Here is a 22,755-nt window from a genome sequence, read left to right as displayed (position 1 = left end):
CAATTCTTCCTACGCTGTTATAATGCTCAATAAAAACATAGTTAGCTGTCAGCATACAGCATCCATCCTGAAAACTCTCATGCATGAACTTAACTGTCAACATGCGAGCGGGTGCTTTTAAGTCAATGAGACTACCCACAAACTTTCAGTTGTTCATATGTTTTTACGGGAAGCTGGGCCAGGAGACCAATGCAACACACACAAACACAGAACGTATGTGCTAAAGCACATTTGGAAAGGAAAAAAAAAAAAAAGAGAGAAAAGGAAAAAAAAAAAAGACAATCTTACCCAGGAAACACAACTGAAACAGGTTGTTTTGAATTGCTCAGTACGGTGTATCCGAGACATCGGGATATTTCAAGCTACAATATTAGCAGATCTCTGTTGTGTAGAAGAATGTTTACATACAATTTTTTATTTATTTATACCTCAAAAGCCCAGATGAAGCAAAAAACCCTAACTTGCACTGCTTGGCTTTTGACAAGAAGCACTCTAATTCACGTATTTTTTAAATTGTTATTAATATAGTGTATAACGAAGACCATATCACTTAAAGAGCAATCACTTAAATCTGTGGCAAAAAAAAAATATTGTTTTGACTTACTATGGTAGTGTACTTCTATATAAACTGGCACAGAGCTTTCTAGCTAAGCTAACATTTAGAAACACACCACAAATACAACAAGTATTCTGCCAAGAATTGAAGAATTTTCAATATATTTTTTAGGAATACAAAATTCTGTATTCAAGCACATACTACCTTTCAGGGAAGACAGAATTAAAAAAAAAGTTAAATACAAGGATCTACTTACTTTAGAACAAAACTCTGTACTTGGAAGCTTAGGTGCACTTTCTATACTACCTCATAAAAAAACAAGCAATTCAATGTTTCTCTTAAGTTTCCAGATCAAGTCAGAAAGCCAGGTGCAAGAAACCTCTATTTTAATTCAACTATGGTGTATTTTTAAAGTTCTATTCACTTCTTGAGTCAATCACAACCACAAGGTGCAAGATATTTTTGAATAAACAAAGTTATGATACAAGACTATTTCAAAGCTATGAGGTTACAATTTTGCAATTACTACACAACACAGACCCTTGCACCAACACAGAAATAAGTAAAAAATTTTAAAAAAGCTACAGCAGAGGCCCAAAATGCAATAATGTTTCTATTTTCAGAGCTAATCTCTATCTAGACAGAAATACATTTAGAAGTATAGCAAATACTTTCTGAGAGCTACCATTCCACTGCGGGCACACACAACTTTCATATGATGGGGCTGAGGTACAGACCAATATTTTCAGGTGCAAACAGCCACTTTTGGGACCAGTTTTTACCATAAAACTTCAGGACATGTTAATTGCCCTATTTTTTCCACTGAATACCAATTCTTCAGAAGTAATTCTTTTAAAGAGAATTAAAATCCCTTTTTTTTATATAAATTTCAGGGATTTTTTTTTTTTTCAGTTCTTAGCCAAGGGCTTTTGCTTTCATTTGTTAGTAGAACTGACACACAAATGGGTTACAATAACAATGACTACTTTGACAGCAATATTAAGTTTCTAGAAGAGACGTGTAGACAAGGTTTATCTACTACTATACTCTTAGCTTTATCAACAGCTTCCTGAAAGTGAAACGGAAATACCCTTGCAAGTCAAGTCAGTCAGCTCACGATAGCGAGTATTCAAATCCCTTCCTAAAATCAGAAGCAGTTGACACCTTGAAGTTCAGCATACCAGCTGAATTCTCAACATAAACAATAGTGGAAGTTGAAAAAAAAAACCCCACACCCGCATCAGACACATATATAGTCTTCAAGATCATAAAAGTGGATCTTGTGAGTTGTGTTCTATTAACACGCCCCATAAGAGTACTCAAAGTACATCAACATGCACACACCAATTCTTCCAGGTCCAAGCAAAGATGCCTTTGCAATACAAACCTAAACAATTATGTTGCTCTTGCAGGTCTTTACAAGTTTTAACAGTCTGAAACACATCCAAGTTTCCAGAAACATAAAGGTTTCCACTAACTGATGTGACAGCAGGTTTGATCATCTTAAGTCCTCAGCTGGGGGAAGGGAGTTTAAGACTAGCAGCCAGTCACCAACACCAGATGTTACTGCCGTACAGGCACACAGGAATGTCTCCTCCACACACTCAAGTCACACACACACGTACATATACAAGAAGGAGACGCAAAAAGTTCTTATCTTCCCCGGGGATAAAATAGTGCAAAGTTGGAAACAAGTTTTTCCCTGATAAAACAGACTTACAGCAGAAATGAAAACATGCTTGTGTTAGATGTGGATCAGCAGCTTCTGATCCACATCTAACACAAACATGTTTTAATTTTCTCAAATTACAAAACCTCCAAAACAAAGTTACCTGTAACTTCACAAAAAAACCCATCCCAAACCAGAAATGCTAAACCTACAGTACCTGTAAGCAAATCCTTGTTTCTGTCAGGAGCACACGTACACTAACTACAGCGTAAACACTGCCTCTTGCACCCTTCCCCACCGCTCTAGTATCCCCCTCTCACCCTGTCCCACCTGCCCCCCCAGCCCGCACCTGTACGCTCCCCGCCGGGTCAGGTTCACGCCAAAGCTTCAAACCGCCGCCCCGGCGGGCAGGGGAAGGCCGGTTCCCTCCTCCGGGGACAGCGCTCGGGAAAGCGGCTCGGTCCGCTTCAAGTTTGTTTTACAAACACGTCCGAGGGAACACCAGAACCTGTTTACACACCACCTTAACGGCCGCCAGGAGGACAGTGAAAAAGGCGCTGGCGAAAAAAATGTTTTTCCAAAGAAAACCAGCCAGCAGTACCTCTGTCTCGCCTCTCCTCTGCACCCCGGGCCTTCCCGGGGGCCGCCGGACCAGGCCGCAAGGCCACTCCGGCGAGGCGCGCAGCCCGGCGCCGCCCGGGAGCGGGGGCCGGCGGCAGCCCCGACCGTGGGTGGCAGGTTTCGCTGCCCCGGCGCCGGGCCCAGGGGAAAGCGGCGGGCGGGGGCCGGGCGGCCGCGCACCCCCGTCGCAGCGCGGAGACGGGCTCGGCGGGAGTGGGAGGGAGGGGGCCGCGGAGGCGGACGCCGCTAGGCCCGGGGCCGGGCTGGGGCGGGCGGCGAGGCGGCGGCGGGAAGAAGCCGTCCCAGGCGGGCCGAGCGGGCCGCGGGGCGAGCTGCCAGCGGGGGCCGCGGAGGATGCGGGGCCCAGGCACCACTGGGCCGCGGCCTCGGCCGGCCCCGGAGCGGCGCCCGGCGGCCGCCGCCGCCCGCAGCCGCGGAGGAGGGCGAGGGGCGGCGGGCCGGGTCGGGCCTGCGGCTGCGCTCCCGGCTCGGGCGCCGCGCGTCCCCCCCGCTCCCCCTCGGAGACAAAAGCAAACGGAAACCCGGCGGGACGGCCCCGGGCCCGCGGGGCCCCGCCGCGAGCCGCGCCGCCGCCCGGCGCTCCCTCATCCGCCCGCGGCCGGGACGGCGGCGGGGCCCGGGGTGGTGGCGGGGGCCGGGGAGGGGGCGGCTGGGGCCGGACTCACCGCATGAATTTTCTTGTCCCGAGGATCCAAGATGGCTGAGTATCCAGCACGGAGGATGCTGGGGGAGCAACCTTTACCCTCTGACCCGGCCGCCGCCGCCGTGACCCCGCCGCCGCTCGGCCCGGCAGCCAACGCCAAGGGGCGGGGGCAAGCGCTGCCGCACGGCACGGCCCGGAGCCGAGCGGCCTCGCAGAGAGCGGCGCGGAGGGGCTGAAGGGGATGGGGAGGAGGAGGAGGAAGGAGCAGCAGCGAGGCTCACTCGGTTGCGCTCCCTCCGCCTCCCGCGGGAGACGCGGCCCAGCGCTTGGGGCCGGGCCCGCGGCGGGGCACGTAGGCCGCGGAGCTGTCGAGCGCCGCTGCGCTCCGCGGGCCTAGGGCGGCCGGAGACGGCGGTACTGACAGAGGCGCTGCTGTCCGGACACAAGGGGCGACGGCGCCAGGCCCCCATTTTGTGAGAGGAGAGGGCGGCTCGGCCCGGGCCGGGCGGCACGCAGGCTGGGTGCGCCGGGCCAGGCCGGACCGGACCAGACGGGGTGTGGAGACGAACAGGGTCCGGGGGCAGCGGGGCTCCCCGGTCCTCTTCTCACCCTGCGGAGGCAGAAGTCCCCAGGGGTGCCGGGGGCTGTCAACACCTACCCCGGGCGGCCGCGCTTCCCCAGGAAGCACCCTGCGGTCCAGAGGGGCTGCCCCATCACCTGCGGCCCGGGCCTGTCTGCTCTCCCTGGGCTACGGGGTGCAGAACGAACAGCCTGGCCTTGCTGTAAGCTGTGCGTTGTTAGCCTGCAGAGGATCTAGGTCAGAAACCACCGTCCTGATGAGATAAATAGTGTGAAAGTCCCTATTTTTCTGTGTCAGTGAGGTAGTTTGGACAGGCAGGCCTTGCCATCTACTTTGTTAATAAAATGGAAAAGCTTTGCCAAGATGACAGAACTGAACTACTTTTTTAATTTGTAAACTCTGAAAACATGTATGTTATAACAGTGGCTCAAGTGTAGCAAATGCAGATGCACAAAACAGTGCAAATAATCCCCTTGAATTCAATGAGACTTTCAATGGTATAAAAGCTAAGCCTGTACATCAGTGGTTACAGGATCAACGCCAACATTATTTGTGAACTGACTTCTCTGCTCCATCAAGAAAAACAATGGCAATTCTACCTTAATTTTGTTACGAAATTATCCTAAACTTTAAAAATTCAAAGAAAAAGATGAGCGTGTAATACTTCACCACAATAGCAGGTTTCCTTCAATATTTTCACACGTGTGCTTTCTTCTCAGGTTTGACTTTGGAGCTCCAGACTGAATTTAAAAAATAAGTACTCAGTAAGTTACACAATACTAATATTTTATAGAAACATCAGTACCTGCAGTAACATGTCTGTCAACATAAACATGTTTTTAAGATGAAAGAACATAGTCTTTCATCTAAACTAGGAGACCAGTTACTTAATGCCATCACCTTTTTGTGCAGCACAATGTAATTGAAATGACTTTCTATATGTTTTGTCCAGGGAAATACTGCATTTTATTTTTCTAATATTTTAACCTTTCCTTTGTCACTCAAATATTCATGCATTTCCTATAAACAAATCATTCTAACAAATTATTATAAACACCATAAGTAACATCCTGTTTTAAGTAGAGTATGCTGGAGTACTTTTGTTGTTCAGTTTGAAAAATCAAAGATTGCTTTACACCACATGACAGATATAAAGGCAGTACTTTTAGACTGAAAACAGTAATGAATCTTACTAAGCTTTACTCTAGTTAAAGAAGGGGTTTTGTACTCTGATTGACCCTTTTACGTCCATTTATAAACATTTCACTTCATTATGTTTCATTTTACACTTTAATGGTCTGAGTTTCTTTTTCAAAAGCTAATTTTTGTTATTATTCCCCAAAGAGAAGTCATTTAAGACTTACAATACCCAATGATATGATGCGAGTAAACTAAGCACCTGACATTGTCATTGCATCTGTGGACTGATCTCTCTGTCCATTACAAAATTACAGTTTACATGCAAATCAATTAGCATTTATTTGACAAGTAGCCTGTATAGTTCAACAGAGCTACAGAACGGAAAAAGAATAGGTTTTCTTGTCTTAGACTGGTTAGCTTAGTATAACAACCTAACTAGCAATCACAGTGTGTGTAAATTGTGATTTAAATTCTGTTAAAAGAAATCTAACCTGCCCTTCTGCCTAAAACAGTGTGTTTAGTTGAGGAACATCCTTAGTGTGGCTGTAGTAGGTGTGCATTTCAACTTCCTCCTTTCTTTTCTTAAAGAAAGTGAAAGCTGTTAGCATTTTAATGCTTCAAAATAACCTTTGAAGCTGCTAAAGAGGATGTATTGTCATGTATGTGTTCATACGTTTGTTACTTTTAGTTTCGGCCCAGTACATTTTACTGCAATGGTGAGGCCTGTTTCACGTAGTTGCACCTGCTAATTAAAGAGTTGTCCTGAGTTCATTTAATGCAATGGCTGCTAATCATGTTGGGGACACTCCTAAGCCATTTTGAACCTTGTATGGTACAGTTTGACCTCCTTGTGGAAGTCTTTGTGTACAAACAGATACGCATATGTTATTTTTAATCTCATTTAATCAATGGTTTTGTTTGTTTGTTTTCTTGACTTTCTTCACAGACTAGGCTGATACACATCAGTTTTTAATCAACATGAGAATGTCTGTAGGACTCAATCTGCAAACGTTTGTCCATGACAGATGAAGGAATTATAGTACACGATGGCAGCAATTACAGAAAACCTGTCCCGTAGCTGATTGCATGTACAGGCCCATGCAGTCAGAAATTCATGTGGTGCTGTTAAAAGTCAATGAGCACAGAGTTCTACGTAATCTCCATGACAGCTAGGGCCTTAATGTGCATGTTCTGAAGCAGTCATGGCACTCGTCTGCTGGCTGTTTGGATTTCCAGGTGGCTATTGCTTCTGCTAATGCCCACAAAGGGCTAAAAGCCTACAGCATCTGGCTGGAAAATTTGGGAAGAGGGCATCAAGAGAGATGAATGTGCTCAGAATCCCCCAATGCTTTATTGTCATGGCTGTGGGTGTTCAGTGGAAATTCTGTATGGTTTTTCTGAACCCCTGCTCCAGAGGGTTTGTGGATGCTCTTTGGCTCCATTCAGAGCATCACTGATAGATGTGGGCCATGCAGTTGGAAGGCAAATTGCCCAGAGTATGTGCAGGGCACAATTAGGGTGTTCCACTCTGACAAAACATAAGATTAAATTAGTCATAGTAAGAACCACCATCCTTGATCATGAGTGGAGGTAGAACATGGTGAATAGCCAAGCTTGTAAGTCATTTTTAAACAGAACAAAAAAGTGCATTGGAGCACAGCAAGGGTCTTTCCTTCTCCCACCTACAGATTGTCCCAGTATTCCTCAGGAAAAACAAATACAGTGCGATCATACAGAGCAAGGGTTAGCAGCTTTTCAGTGGTGGTGAAACAGGTTGTATTTTTGTTTCTCAAATTAGAGTTTAAGTTGCTTGGAAGAAACAGCTGGAACCAGAAGATAGTGCCCCACCATTGCAAGGTGCGCTTGAGTAGCCAAAACAGTGAAAATACCACTTCTGAAGGAAGCAAAGATTTCTGATTTCTGTATTTCACAACTGTATGAGACTCATGAGTTGGGAGTGGCAACTTCTCACAGACATCTTTCTTGCTCCATGATGTTCAGAAGTCTGTCAGTTGCTTCCTTTGGAAGAAGGTTGTAGGGTTACAACACTGCTCTGCATTAATCTTTGCCCTAGAAGAATAGAGCAGATTTTTTTTTTTTTTCATAAGTATAGCCCATTTAATTTTTTAAATATTTCTAAAAGACAAGGATAAAGGTGTGTCAAAGTGTACACCAAATCTGATATTAAAGATTTCACCACGATGAGGTGTTAAAATGTTTTTTCAAGAGTAAAAGAACTAAGACCTCTCATTTTCTTACTGTATTTTCTCATAATTCTTAATTATTACATTAAAATAGAGCACAAAATACTTAGATTTGGGAGGATTTGGCTAGTTAGGTTGACTTTTCCAAGTTACTTTCCAATTTTTAGTTTATTTAGGAAAGGTAAAGGAAGGATCAGCTGTTTCCATGGCACTGTCCTTATCTATCCTTTCACTCCTACAGGGGATTTCCAGGGATGGCTGCTGGCAAGGGAAGCCCTAGAAGTGCAGCTCCATTACTGGTTTAGTGTTAAAACACATCACAAGGTATCCACACAGATGGCCTCTCATCTGCTGGATTTGTAGTTTCCAGGAGGGAATATAGGGAGCGGAAGTATCTTTATCTCAGTCTCTCATATTTTTACTATCAGGAAACCCTATCTCAGCCTTCTGCTGTAGTGCCTTCAGTGTCTGATTTAGTGCTAATTACACCAGAGTACCAGGGGAAAAAAATAACCAAGTTTAAAAAGAATCTACCAATTCTGGAAAATAATATGACCCCAAACAGGAAATAAAATGTAAAATTTTCCAAAAATAAGATGCTTCATGCTGCTAGTAAATGAGAAGGTAAATCAACAACTAGAGGCAGCAGCAGCTTCAAGTATTTCTTAAGACAAAGAGAAGAATAATGCTGCAGATGGAAATATGTTTTCCAGAGGAGAGAAAGTATTAGAGAAACACAAGCCAGTGCCAGAGTAGGTGCTGATTGACATTCCCAAGCAAGATTATCCCTGGAGAGATGGGAGTTACAGCGGTGGTGACAGGGGAACCCTTCCTATCTCAGTTCTCAAGACTGCCGTCAGCAGTGCTCTTGGTGGTGGTCATTGGAGACCTGTCTGGTCAGAAGTGCTGTTTCTCATTTGAAGCTATTAAATCACGTCAAAAGACAGACCATATTTTATTTCAGTTGTTTCGGGCTTTTGGGCATGACTTTTCCATGTGACTAACTGATGTAGTTACTATGAATATGTGCTACACAGGACAGTCTCTCCATTAAGCTGCAGTCCCTATTGATAAAAACATAAACTTAAGTGTTTAAGATGATCATAATTAAATGTTAAGCTGGGAAGTAAGAGCTATTGCAATGGTTTTGTAAAAAATGATCGGCAAATATATAACCAGCAGCCTGGGGAAAGCAATCACAGTATCTAAGGTAAAAGGGGGATTAGTTTCCCTTACGACAGGTCTCAGCTGGGGAAGGGAACAGCCTGGGGAGCTGGAAAGTGCTAGATTCTCATTCTTGGGTTTTGATGTTTTTTCATGTTTGTCAGTCAGGCCTATTTCCAAAAAGGTGCTCTTCCCTAAGTAAGTGTTAATAAGCACAGCAAATGAACTCTGGCTACAGCAGATGGTGATAGTCTGCCATCCCGCCAGAAGCCAGAGGACTCCGGTATCACTGTCCCACCGGGCAGAGTGCTGGGAGCACGACCCCAGTCCTGTTCCAGCAAGTTGCCAGCGTGCAGCTGCAGAAGTTAGACCACCTCATGCCATTACCAGGAGTTCGATGGTGCCTGGAGAAGGGTTCCTGAGCTCCCCAGCGATGCTCAGGCCCGTGTCTCATGGTGGCCCCGCAGCCTGCAGAGGTTTCACATGTGGACAGATGTGGGGCTGCTTGCTGATTGCAGAAGTATTTGACTGGGCTTTGTGCTTGTTTGAAGAGGAGAGTCAGCTGTTAAGCTACTTTGAAAGCTTTGCTGGGGTCCTGATCACCACATTGGATAATTCTGAACATTGGCAGAGTGTCTGTTGTAATTTTCCCACTATAAGGCGAAAGGTTGCCAGGCACAGCACCGGTTTCTGTTACTGGGTTGAAGATCTAGGACAGAACAAGGCTTACAGGGGCTTGGAAGGGCTTGAGCCACCTCATTTCCCAAAGCCATCATCAACTCATGTTTTAAATTGAGACTTCTTTACTACAGACTTAGGCAGAAAAAGCACATGCTTTTGCTCTTGCCAGCCTTGGTGTATCTGCCTGTTCATCCCAGTGAAGGCTAAAACCCAAATTGTAAATCCAAAGCTGCTGCTTACCTCCTTAGCCAGTTCTAGTAGGAAGATGGGATCATAGAATCATAGGATATCTCAAGTTAGAAGGGACCCATAAGGATCATCGAGTCCATGTTGCGAGGCCGATGAGAGAGGGAACTTACTGCATCAAAGCTAATCTGTGTCTGCAACCAGTATACTGAACTGAATTACTTTCCATTCTGGCTTCCATAAAACCAGCTCCTGGTGTGCCTGGGAAATTCCAGTAGCCTTTACCAGGCAGAGCTGAGACTGAGCAGCAGCCCCGCTGTATCACGGACTGTAATGATCTGTAATGGAGCAACAGCAGCTACTTCTGGGCTCTTTGCCTTCACTACACTGCCCTGCAAGAGATATAACTATGTGCACATGTCAGCTCAGGACCCTCCAGAAGTTTCTTGGGTCTCAGTTTTGCTGCAGCCGATAGGATACTGGTTTATTAAAAAACTGCTCCCACAGCTTTGGATGCCACCGATGGTTCCCTACTATAAATTCAGACTTTTGTTTACCGTGCAGCCAAGCTATTTATAAAATCTCACGATACAGAAATTCAACTGTCAATATTTCATGCTTAACCATTTGAACCTCTCCTACCTCTTCCCACTCCAGTCCTGCTCATCATTTTCAATACTCTTAGTGGAGGAGCTGCCCATATCTGAGAGCAAGAGAGCCAGTCTGCTTGGGGAGACCAACTGACCGAGGCAGCCTGCTTCTTCCTCAGTCAGACATGTCTCTCAGCAGAAATAAGCTGAATTTTAAATTCAGTGGCCTGCCATGCTCCCATCACCTCCAGCAGAGCCTGGGGTTCCTACTGCAGCCCTGCTCCTTGTCTAGCTCTGCTTCTTGCTTGGGTTAGCACTGAGAAAAGTGACAGCATCTTCAGAAAAGAAAAGTAAGATTTTTCTTTATTTTTTCTCTCTCTCCCTCTTTTTGTTTCTTTCTCTCTCTTCTTTCTCTCTCCCTCTCCTTCCTTCCTTCCTTCCTTTTTCTTTCTTTCTTTCTTTCTTTCTTTCTTTCTTTCTTTCTTTCTTTCTTTCTTTCTCTCTTTCTCTCTTTCTCTCTTTCTCTCTTTCTCTCTTTCTCTCTCTCTTTCTCTCTTTCTCTCTTTCTCTCTCTCTCTCTCTCCTCTCCTTCTCTCCTTCTCTCCCTCTTTCTCTCTTTCTCTTTTTCTTTCTTGCTCTCTCTTGTCTCACTCTCTTTTGATTAATCTCTTTCTTTCATCTTCCTGTCTTTTTAAAATTGTACACACAGTGATATAAATACTGTTGCAATAAGCAGCCAAGTCCTTTCAGTACAAGAGACTAACCCCACTCCTGCAGTGGCTCCTGCGCAAACAAACTGCTGCGCCTTTTGGGGAGCCCCACAGGTTTTGGTGAGGGCCTGAAACATGCAGGTCGTATTGTGCAAAACTTACAATTACGATTTCTACATCCAGGACATTTCCTGTTTCATTACACGTTGTGATAGCTACAGATGAAAGCATTAAAGCCCCGTTTCGGCAGCACTTTCTCAGGCAGAAGCTGTGGCAGATGGTGCCTGGGCTGGGCACGGGGCAGACCCGCCGAGACAGCCCTGCACGTTTTACATTCTTTTTTTTTTCTAGATACGGTCCCAGCAAGCTTATATTCACAGCACGCCAAAACTAAGTAAAGGTGTAACACGGATTCCCAGGGGTAACTGAAATGATACAGTATCACGTACTGGCAGGAGTCATGTATCTCACATACGCAAATATATATTACTTTTTATATTATTCCTTTGATGTTCAGTCAGAAGAATTTGAAAGCTGAGGATACAATTCATCTCACCACCTTTATCTGTCTGAGAAGGAGAAGCCTAGTCTAAGCTATTCATCCAGTCTTCCTGCAAGTCAATGGAGAGAGAAGGGAATGTTGACTCCTTCGGATTCCTCCCAAGGGTGGGTGTCTCTGCTGGCTGCCCGTGACTGCCGTGGATGGGATGTGTGGCACTCGGATGGCTAGCGCTAGCTGGGAGAAATTCTGCCTTTTACAGGCTGTTTACTCAGATGGGAAGCCTGAATATTACTCGTTCTGCATATTTAGGAGATGTTCACTAAAAAGTAAGTTTGCAAACAAATATAAAGATTTTCTTCTCAGGGCCTGCATTTGGAAAGTATGCAAGAAGGTCTCTCTTTTTATGTGCTATATGATAAATCTGATCATGAAATATTATGTTGGCATAAGAGAATGGGAAGTATTCTCTTGATTGTAAAATTTATTTTAATAGGAAGATCCTAAATATAAAACTATGTAATCCTAATATATATTCTGAAAAACAATTTCGGAAAGACCCTGGCTTTGTCAGGGCTGAAAAAAATCATCTGTGGGAAAACAATTTCTTAACGTGAAATTGTTATTAACTTCTTAAAACGTAAGTAGCAGCTCTAACATCCTCTGTTTTCATACTGATTAAGTTATGTCTGTTTTTTTTACTATGAAGGCATATTTATTTCAAATTCACCAGCATAAACACCTGTTACGAGCTCCAGAGATCAAGGTTCTGGCGTTATAAATACATAGCTAAAGACAGTCCTTTCTTGAGCACTTACTGTCAAAATGGACAAGACAGAAATGGAGGAGATGATGAAAAAGAGCTGAAGTGACTTGCTGAAAGTCATGTAATAGTCTCCTCTCCCAAGCTCCAGCGCAGGGGTAAAGCTGCTGACTGGGACTGCAGAGGGAGTAGCTTACCCTACAGTTAGCTTGGCCTTTCCAGCTCAAGAAACGTGTTCCCTAGGGAGAAAAACAATATGACAAATGGTTTATATTCAAACATGGAATATCCTGAGCAATATTTTTACGATTTTTCACATGGTTAGCATGGCAAAAGGTTTTGTGATGAATAGTTGTGATTGACACGTCCTTGTTAGCAATCTGTACTAGCACGCAAGTAAAATACTAGCTGAAGGCTGCTAGGTATGATGGGGTTTTTTAAAAAGTGTATAAATATGATATAATCTGAGACATCTTCTTCAGCAGCCCAGGTATACTCTGTCCCTCTGCCAACTTCCCCACTCAGCCTTGAGTTTTTCTTTATTGAGAACATTTATGGAGGTTTCTCATGCCAATCCAGTGAAAAGATAGTTGGTGCTCTGAGCCCTGAAACTACTTAAGGTTTGATCAGAAAATAAATCTGACTTCAGAGTTCCCAGTATTGACTCTAAAAGATTGTGGCCCCTCTTCTGTTGGTTCATATTTGGTTTAAAAATTGTAAATGGATTAATTTTGTAGCAGCAGGCTTTGTGCCAAATCAAGAGCCTAACTTCATGCCAGACCGTGTATTGTCCATCCTTCTGCAGTCAACATAAAATCAGGAAAAGCTACGAACTAGCTCTGGCTGGGTCAGCAAGCCCATACTGGGGTGGACCAGACTGCGCAGTGACCCAGCAGCGCGCAGATATGGCATGAGCCATCATGGCATCACAGCCTGAGGGTAGATAGCTGTCTTTTGGGTTGTTTGTTTTTTTGTTTCACAGCTACTCGCATCACAAACTGACAAAAAGCTGCTGAGCCCAGGAAGCCCTAATAATTAGGTCTCTGTGCTCGGCTAACAAAGTTGTGTTGTTTTCAGGGAGGATGAGCTGTGGGAGAGGCCTCACATCTGCCTGCAAGACGTCAGATGGACCTACCCTGGGAGCACAGCCTGAGCGCTGCTCTGCTGCATGGCGAAGCACTGGGGAGTTTGGCCTTTGCTCTTCTTCCCCTTCATCTTGGGTGAAGCGCATGGCTCAGTTGTCATTCATTGCCTTTGGGATACCTGAGATGGCTTTACTCTCTCCTCTGGTGCAGGTGGGGGTTTTACTGTCCTATCAACCGTTAAAGCGATATCTGTAGCCATCACTTCTGGTTGTTGAACGGCTAAAGCAATAAAAGAGAGTGCAATGTAGGACACTTCTTGCCAAAATCATCTGGGTCTGAGCTGAAACTGAAACACCAGTTACTAGGCATTAACTGCTGCTGGCTTAACTCTTCACGAGTGAATTCACGTTTACCTAAGTAGTTTTGTATACTCCCTTGTGATACCCATGGGCGTTCATAAGCAGGATTTGGGGAGACAAGTTTCAATGTTATTATCGGTATTATCATTATTATAGTTACTAATTGCCTGTAGAAGGGTTGTGTTTAACTGAGCCCGGGTTACAGTGTGTTAGGTCAGGACCTGCCCTGGAAGGTTCCCGGCACGACAGCCAGCTGCTGTGGAGCAGGGGAGGTGGGTTTCCAGCGCAGCCTGGGGCAGATCGCTCGAGCCCTTTTCCCGGGCAGATCTGACACCCAGAGGCAGCCTGTTTTCTCTGTGTTTCTCCAGATGGTTGTCCTGCCATAAATGTCCAGCCTCAACTATTCATTCCACTATCTGTTCCTGCTGTAAATAAAGAAATGCGGGATGTCGACCAAATTTTCACTAGTTATCAGGAAATTAGTATCTCAATTCAAGTCGACTCCTGTGTCTTGGCCTTGTGGTAGTTTCAGTAGATCATCTTCATGATGCTATAGATAACGATTTTGTTGGAGGGAAAGGAGTAATCCTACTGCTAAAACATATGTTTCTAAGCTCACCATTGAGCATTTTCATAAGTTTAATCATACCTAATGCATTAAAGAATTTATCATTTGTAACATATATATAGTTAAAATCTCTGTGGTATAATATAGCAGTAACTTATACAAATTCATCTGGAAAAGTGCAAGCAATATTTTTTTTTTGTTTACAGTATTATCAAGTATTCTACATTTTATGGCAGTTTGGGGAAAAGAAAAGCTATTGAGTTAGTTTAGAATAATTCCTCATTTGTATTCTCTAAACTGGGCAAACAGTCTTTCACTTCTCCTTTATAAGAGACATTTTATGAGCACTGGGGCTTCACCCACCCACAGCAAGGAACATAACTAACAATTGTGTTTTAAGGGCTGTGTCACATGCATGTGCATCGTGTGTGTGAATACTGTACTGTTACAGTTCTCTGGAGAGAAACAGAGCAGTTGTGGATCCTACTTTCTGGGATGAAAATAAAAGCTCGCTAGTCATCCCTGCTGCTATGTATTGCAGGACTTTCTTTTTATTTGGGATTTCTTTAGAGTAAGAGATGCCCAGTTACAGTTTTCACACAACCATTCCTTCCCTGAAATTCTTGTACATAAAAAAGTAGAAATATTAGTTAAAAACAAAATATTTTTTAATACATTCTGATTTTTCTTGTCTGTCAGACATAGCTGGCATTGGGACTCATCTGCCAACAGAATTACTTCTCGAGTCCTAATACTTGTTTATTTTAGACTGGGAACTTTTCCAGGGGGGATATACCCTGATTATTGTATGTCAGTGGTGGAAGTATTGAAACACTACTTCTACACCAAACCAAAATTGCTAGAGAAATGAAATTCACTTCACATACAAAAGGAACCAAAATGTCATAACACAACAGAAGTATCAGAGATATTCACCTCCCTATTTGATTTCTATTGCAGATATATTGCTACTTTTCTTACAGAGTGCGTATAAGAATATTTTTCTGTTTACCTTCGCAACGGAGCGATCTGCAGTGATTTTCTCTTCACATCTTATAAAAGGAACATCTTTCATCCATCGATACTTTCTAAATCATATATGCAGCACTTAATTATTTTAGGTCTGCCTTCTGAAATGAAATTCTGATCTTGCATGAAATGCCTAGGGAGTGTCATAACCTAAGGCGGAAGTCCCTGCCAGATGTTCGCTGCATGGCTGCGTGCTAGGTGCCAGCACTGACCTGCGTGGTTACGAGCCTCTCCTGGGCTGGGAAACCTGCAGCACTGGTCCGTCCAGCTCATCCCCTGGATCCATGTATCAGTATAGATAGTACAGGTCTATAGATACATAGATCTATATATCGTGATCCACTACCTGTATGTGGGATGCTCCAGTACAGCTGTGGTGAACATCTCTGGAGCAGCGATAACCACTGAATACACCGTATTAGTTTAGCTTGTGTTGTCCCAGAATCCAAATCCTGTGGAAACTCTCATTCTGAATTAAACTCCTTCAACTGAGTAGAGGAATGAGAAATAAAATCAAATCTTAAAACACCTCCCCCCACCCCTCCCATCTTCCCGAGCTCAACTTCATTCCCAGTTTCAACCTCCGCCCCCCCGCAGTGGCACAGGGGGACGGGGAATGGGGGTTACGGTCAGTTCATCTCACGGTGTTTCTGCCGCTTCTTCATCCTCAGGGGGAGGACTCCTCTCATCGTTCCTCTGCTCCAACATGGAGTCCCTCTCACGGGAGAAAGTCCTTCACGAACTTCTCCAACGTGAATCTCTCCCACGGGGTGCAGACCTTCAGGAGCAAACTGCTCCAGCGTGGGGTCCCCCACGGGGTCACAAGTCCTGCCAGCAAACCTGCTCTGGTGTGGGCTCCTCCCTCCAAGGGGCCACAGGTCCTGCCAGGAATGGGCTTCCCACGGGTCACAGCCTCCTTCAGGTGCCTCCACCTGCTCCGGCGTGGGGTCCTCCACGGGCTGCAGGTGGAATCGCTACACCCCCTCATCCTTCCTCCATGGGCTGCAGGGGGACAGCCTGCTTCACCATGGCCTTCACCACGGGCTGCAGGGGGATCTCTGCTCCGGCGCCTGGAGCTCCTCCTCCCCCTCCATCTGCACTGACCTTGGTGTCTGCAGAGTTTCTTACATCTTCTCACTCCTCTCTCTGGCTGCAAAAGCTCTCTCTCTAACTGTTTTTTTTCCCTTCTTAAATATGTTATCACAGAGGCGCTGATTGGCTTGGCCTTGGCCAGCGGCAGGCCCATCTTGGAGCCGGCTGGCATTGGCTCTATCAGACACAGGGGGAGCTTCTAGCAGCTTCTCACAGAAGCCACCCCTGTAGCCCCCCCGCTACCAAAACCTTGCCACGCAAACCCAACACAAAGCAGTATAAGAAATTTAGCATAGAAACCTCTGTTTGATTTCCCTACCACATTTTAGCATTCTTTGGGATTTAGGTCAGTAATTTTTTATTGTTCATGATACTTCTCCTACGTCCTCATGCTTCTTCTGGGATTCCCTTCTAGGTTACTCTCTTCATCTAATCAGAGACTCTTTCTCTCTCTCTCTCTCTCCATCTGACTTTGAAGTACAATTTCTTTAGCTCCCTGTGGTCCAGCAGTGGAAAAGACCATCTTGCCCATAAAACCTCTGTCTTTTAGACTGTTCTCAATGTCTCAGCTTTTGGCAAGCACTTTGATAACCTGGATACTTGTTTGGCCTTTTTATTTGTTTCGTGTTCCCTGCTTGGTATAGTTCTGCATTCTACACTTGCCTCCATCCAGCTCCCTGGGACAAAAAGGATACTTCCAGGTAGTACACACTCTTTAGCATCCCCTCTTTCTTCTCAGTGTGAAGTCTTAATGACTTCTTTCTCGCCTCTTTACTCTTTTGCATGACAAGATTCTTACAAGCCTTTAGCTATTTTGCTGCTCTGGGAGGGAAGGGATTGTACACATTTTTCTTCAGCGCCATCAGAGCACATCATTGATACATCAGAGATTGTACTGACCCCCCACCATGCCAAAACAAGCTTTTGCATCTGGGTACTCCACCTGGGCTGCAACCGCTCCTTTCTAACCTCAACACATCATGGAGCATCACCTCCAAGGCCAAGGATGTGGCAACCATGACTATTCATCATGAAATCTCTCACCATGGGATGTAGGGATGGCTGGAGCACAGCCACAGGCTCACCAGCACGCTGCCTGTCATACGTACGGTCTGGCTCTGGCTCTCCTCGGCCTTGGCTGTGCTCACAGTCATGCTTTGCTGTCACACATAAAGTTGTGTCCTGGCAGTGAGAAGGCGAGAAGCTGAAAAAGTGCTTGGATTAGGCAAAAGTCTGGAGTTACTGATCAGTAGCTACACAGACACACACAACTCTGGCAACCTGGGACGTGTGACACTTACAGGAGAACAATTCTCTGCAAATTATGCCCCTCTTTAACGACTCTTGTTCCCTTCCTTTTGCAAAAAAAGACTTCAATAAGAGAGAAGAATAAAGACAGAGTCAGCAGTAGTTGGCTCTTTTACATTTTGCTCCTTCCACCTGCCTCTGTCTGAAAGAACAGGAGGATTCAGTCTAAATAACTGCAGCCTTGGTCAATAACACACCACTTTCTTTCCTGGAAATGTGTTTTATGCACTTCAGCTTCAAACTCTAATAACTTCCTAGCCAGCTAGAAATATGGTGTTCGTGTTTAAAATGTAGATAAAAGGTTTTGCTTTCCTGAAACATCCAATTACGAACAAAAAGGATGACATTTTTCCTTGAAAGATGCATTTACGTAGATGTTTTGGTTTGAAAGCAGAAAAATGTTCAAGAATCTGATCAAAATTCAGGCACCAGTCATGCAAGTCATCCTCTAGTATGAAGAATTCAAACAGGATTTCTAATCTGATGACTCTGAAATGCAAAATACCCAACAGCCTGAAACCCCTGCAAAAGACAAAACTCCCACCCAAATCTTGCAAATAATTGTTTCCTCTTTGCTCATTTAAAAATTCAGTCCAACAGTTTCTCACATGCAGCCACTAAACTCTTATTTAAAATTTTCAGGATAATCTACTTCTGGCCTGCAGTCACACGAACACGCTCCTCTACCCATTTGGCCCAGCAGATATTAATCTCAGTCTAAAATCGTTAGCCGAGCGTGTTGGCACTAAGAGCTCACAGGTGCGATGCCACCGACCCCAGTGCCATTGCTCCTGAGATGAAGTCAGCCAGATCCCTGGCACGGCTACGCTGCTTTTCATCTGTTTGCGTGGCACCCTGCCCACTGGCAAGGGCTTGTGCCAGGCTTAACAACTCACCGGCGCCAAACTAGGACGGGTGTTGGTGAGCATCCCGTGACACGGGCGTAGATAGCTCTGTCCCCACCACAGACGCCGCTGTATTTGGGCCGTTGGGACACGGGGCTGGTTTAGGATACAGGCATTGGTGAGATATCTGTTACCTCGCAACAAATAGGAGTTTTGGGGGTTACAAAAGCCTTCGCTCACTCACCTGGGTTTCTTTCCTGCAGCGTTACCTGGCGAGTGGCTGTTGAGCCTCGAAGGGAGACAGGGGCAGCGGGGCAGCGGTCGGGAGGGCGCCGGTCCCGGCTCTGCAGGAGGTGGCCGGCGGAGCCAGGGCCACATCCCACCGGTACACCAACACCCGTTGCCACCACGGTGTGCCACGGCAAGCTGGCATGTCATGCTGCTTTCTTAGGCGCCTGCCAGTGGGAAATACAGAAAGCTTTTGCTAGACTGATCCTTTGAAAGCAGCAGGAAGCTTTGAGATGGTATAGGCAGAGCAAGTGCTATTGCTGGGTGTAAAACTGATTTTATAAAAGGAAAAGGAGTTGTTGTAGTTTTGCACTGCATGAAACACCTGAAGAAGGCCATAAGGTCTTGACCACCATTCTGCAGCCTGAAGCTGCTCAGGTGCACATCTGCAGAAAGATAAAAATACAGTAGTGAAATACAGTACACTGCCTCGCTGTGAGCCTCTCTAATTGAAAATAAGTTCCTTTACAACTAAATATCTTTTAGCAAGATACACAAAATGCATACATAAGAGTGTTGTACTGGATGGCGCCTAAGATATATCTATTTATTTTTTCAGACATTCAGTAAAACTTTTAAGACCATCCAACTTTTGAGACTTATCCATCTTACGTGGATGGACAATGTGTGGAAATAACTTGCAAAACAGTTATGGGATTGAAAATGTTAGATCAGGTTTTGATCAGCTTGGGAGCAGGATAATGGCCAACTTGTCAGATAATTTATTTGCAATGAATAATTTAGTCTTAATTATAATCAGCAAATGTTTTAATCCCTTATATCTTTCACTAATCAACCTCACTTAGCATATGGGGAATCAAGATAAATTCACTCTCTTAATTAGAAAATCAAAACCCTTTCTATGCTTGTTGGTTGATGACAGGTCTCATAAAAGCACGTCACCGAGCTGCTGATGTTTCAGAAATTCTGTCTTGTACAATGCAACTCCTTTATTGCATGAGGTGTTTTTAATCATGAGATTAAACGCTGCAAGCGTGCCTGATGCCAGCACAGCAGCACTTCTGATGGTGCTCCTTGACCCCAGCCATCTTTTAGACATCAGCGGTCGTTGCTCTCTGGCACCCAGGATGGGGTTTGAAGTGACACGGCAAAGGTCGCGTGGCACCTTATGGCAGGTTCTCGTTTTTCAGATGCCCTTAATGGGCTTGGTGCCTTTTCAAACAAAGAGAGTTAAGATGCTCAGGAGAATATGATCCACTTTCCGTAAAAGATGCAAAAGAAAAAAGGCATTTAGGATATTTTGCTGCCAGAAATACCAGCTTGTAGAGAAGTATCTTCCCCTTGACAATGTGCTACTGTATTTTCTTGTGTTTTCTGAGTAGCCAGACTAGAGAAGGTGGGGTAATTGTTAAAAATAATAGCACAGGATGGAAAAAGAGAGTCCTAGCTCTCGGGTGGTAAGAAAGACAGACAGGGAGTTGTGTGGTTACTCCAGAAAACTTACTTAAATCAATATGAAAACGTAAGACATTTCATATTGAAATGGGCAATTTTGAAGTGTTTCCTTGTACTGAAGAAACCACCTTGGAAAGAGATATAAGACTATAGTGGTCACAAAGGACCAGTTAGGGAATTTTGAAGACTAGGAAGTTGAGAAGGGTTGGGCAGCACCAGACCTACGACCGCAGAAGGAGGTCCACCTCTTCACTCCTGCTGCTTGCCATCTTGTCTGCACCGTCTCCAGCTGCAGCTACGCTGCTCGATAAGACAGGCCAGGGAGCCTTTCCCTGCCTCTGAGGCTGACCAGCATGCCGGAGCCTGCCTTTACCACCCTGACTTTTCTTCCCCTACACAGCCGCAGCGTGGGCACGCTCAGCGTGTGTGCTGGGGACATGCTACCCCCCAGAGCAAGCCCAGGCACTTCTCAGAGAGTGCCAGGTGTCCTGGGCCAGGAATCGAGTGGTGTGGATGGCTGCGCCAGGGCTCAAGCCCCTACCTGCCTTGTTTGATTTACCAGTAGACATACAGCTTTAATATCTGCTGTGGTGGTTATTGCTCCTACTAACAGACAAGTTAATGAGGTTATGGGAGACATGGGGAGATGACAATCTCACCTCACTCTGGAAGGAATAGCTCAAACAGTAGGGAGGTAAGGAAGGAAACAGGTTCTACAGATAAATTATGTCTCCCATTGGAAAGGCGCTTGTACAAGTAAAAGTTCCTCTTCCTTTTTTTCCTTACTTCTCTTCCTCTTTTCCTATTCTAAATTAAGCAGAGTATGACAAAGGTTGCACCACGGCCACGCATCTCTCCCTCCCCGAACTGTCCAGAAACCTTTGTTCCTTTTTCAGACTTAGAATGAAAACAATATTAATACAGAACAACCCACATGTTGTCCCAGAGTCAAACATCTGGCTTCTTTAAAACTCAAAACCTTTATCCAAATCAGAAATGCTTTAGGAAATGAAAACAAAGTGAAGGATTTTTTGTTGCTTTAGGTCCACCCTCAAAAGAGGTGATAACGTCTAGGAGCAGCTCCCTTCAGACACTTTCTTTTTTCTTTGATGCCTCAACCTTCTTCATTTCCAGTTGTCTTTATAAGTGGTTCTTCCCAGTTGTAATATTTCTAATAGATTAACAAACAAGAAGAAAGAAAATTACATGATTTTCCAATTTTTCTCCAGCTGTGGATCATAGTTAAATACCCATAGGCTAAAGTGTTCATAAATATGACTTATCATTATCCTAGTAATGGCTTTTCATTTCTCGAAGACCTGAGCAGTTGTCCATCCTTCTCAAAAACAAAAAAAGAAGAGTACAAAGCACTTTAGATGTCAATCTCCAGAGCAGTAGCTGAATGTTTCCACTGTATTTTTGCCTCACAGTGATGACATTTGTTGCTTTCACCATTCCAAGGAACCACAAGTAAGATGAGGTCACTGGCAGCTCTCAGATGGGACACCTAAATTACTAGAGCAGAGATGTCGGGGGGTGTGTCGGTGATGCTGGTGACTCATGATGTGACACATTTCCTTCTGAGTCACGGTTGAATCAGTGGCCCATCAGGATGCCAAGAGACATTGGTAGGGGCTGTCTCTGTCTCCTGAAACCAACAACAAAGTCACTTGTTAACAGTGAGGTTCTTCAGCGCTTACTGGCTGACCCGGAGAGAAACCAGAGGAAAATTCCAAAGCTTTTCTCTAACAGGAGCATCTCTCTCAGAACGGGCTGTGTTTGTTCTCTGCGCTGTGCTTAGGTTCTTGTAGGTCTCTTGACCTTGGCAACTCACAGCAGGGTCCCCTAGTCGTCACCCATTGTGCAGTAACTTGCAGCTACACAGGAGGCACCTTCCACCAGGATTAAATCCTGGCACGTGCTGAATTTTACTCTGAGGGTTTTCAGCACTGAAGCTCTGACAGTTATATTATGCCATAGATTTTTTTAGATCAAGACACTTCAGTGAAGTATTTCGTAATGGAAAGGACAGTGTAATTCACTGGTGCGGACAGTAAGGGGCTATAACCCTGACTTCCATACAGAAGAAGAATCTTCCCAGGTCTAAGAAAATCAAATTCCATGACACGCTGCTTTGGGGATATAAACACTAAAAGGAATAATTTACTGATAGTGAACCAAAATTAATCAATGATGCACAAAAATATGCATTTTAAAATAATACTTAAATACAATAATCTCAAGCAATAAAGAATCCATGTTTTAGCAAAAATCTGTCCTAGTAGTAAAAGCTTGTAGAAAGAGGTAATATTTTATTAGGCCATCTGCAAAAACTAAAGAAACTTCTGAGCACACAGATATATATTTGATATAATGTTGTTAGACTGAGATAAGAATTGTTTGTCTGACAGCATGTTCATTTAATTCAACCGTATCAGCTGATTGAATAAAAAGTATTATGCCTGCCTACATACTTTATAGTTAGAAGTGAAATGTAAGCCATCACGCTTCTCATTGTTTATTTTAAGGGCAGCAATATTAGTTCACATTACTTATGCTAGTAAACTTAGTTTCCTTGACATTCTTTAACTGTACATCATCTTCATAATAAAATTACTTTTAGAAAACAAAATAAGCTGTAATATACTTAAAATCAAAGTGAGCACAAGCACCCTGTCTGCAAAATTAAACTCTCATTTGATGATACCTAGCCAATGCTTTGTTTTGTAGGTGGATAG

General features: G+C 44.5%; 1 protein-coding gene across 11 annotated transcripts in view; it reads right to left on the bottom strand.

Annotated features, from left to right (window-relative positions):
• The window catches only part of CNOT2 (CCR4-NOT transcription complex subunit 2), a 90,561-nt gene extending 86,810 nt beyond the window's left edge, over nucleotides 1–3,751 (bottom strand). For 2 of the 11 annotated variants that reach the window (XM_054841033.1, XM_054841027.1), the window contains exon 1: nucleotides 3,533–3,751. The gene's annotated coding sequence lies outside the window, so the exon portion shown is untranslated. The other 9 variants (XM_054841045.1, XM_054841055.1, XM_054841080.1 and 6 more) reach the window with 8 other exon arrangements.
• Nucleotides 3,752–22,755: the final 19,004 nt, after the last annotated feature.

The sequence above is a fragment of the Grus americana genome, chromosome 1, assembly GCF_028858705.1.
Source record: "Grus americana isolate bGruAme1 chromosome 1, bGruAme1.mat, whole genome shotgun sequence".
In the NCBI taxonomy this organism is placed as follows: domain Eukaryota; kingdom Metazoa; phylum Chordata; class Aves; order Gruiformes; family Gruidae; genus Grus; species Grus americana.
This window is presented reverse-complemented; position numbering and strand designations above follow the sequence as displayed.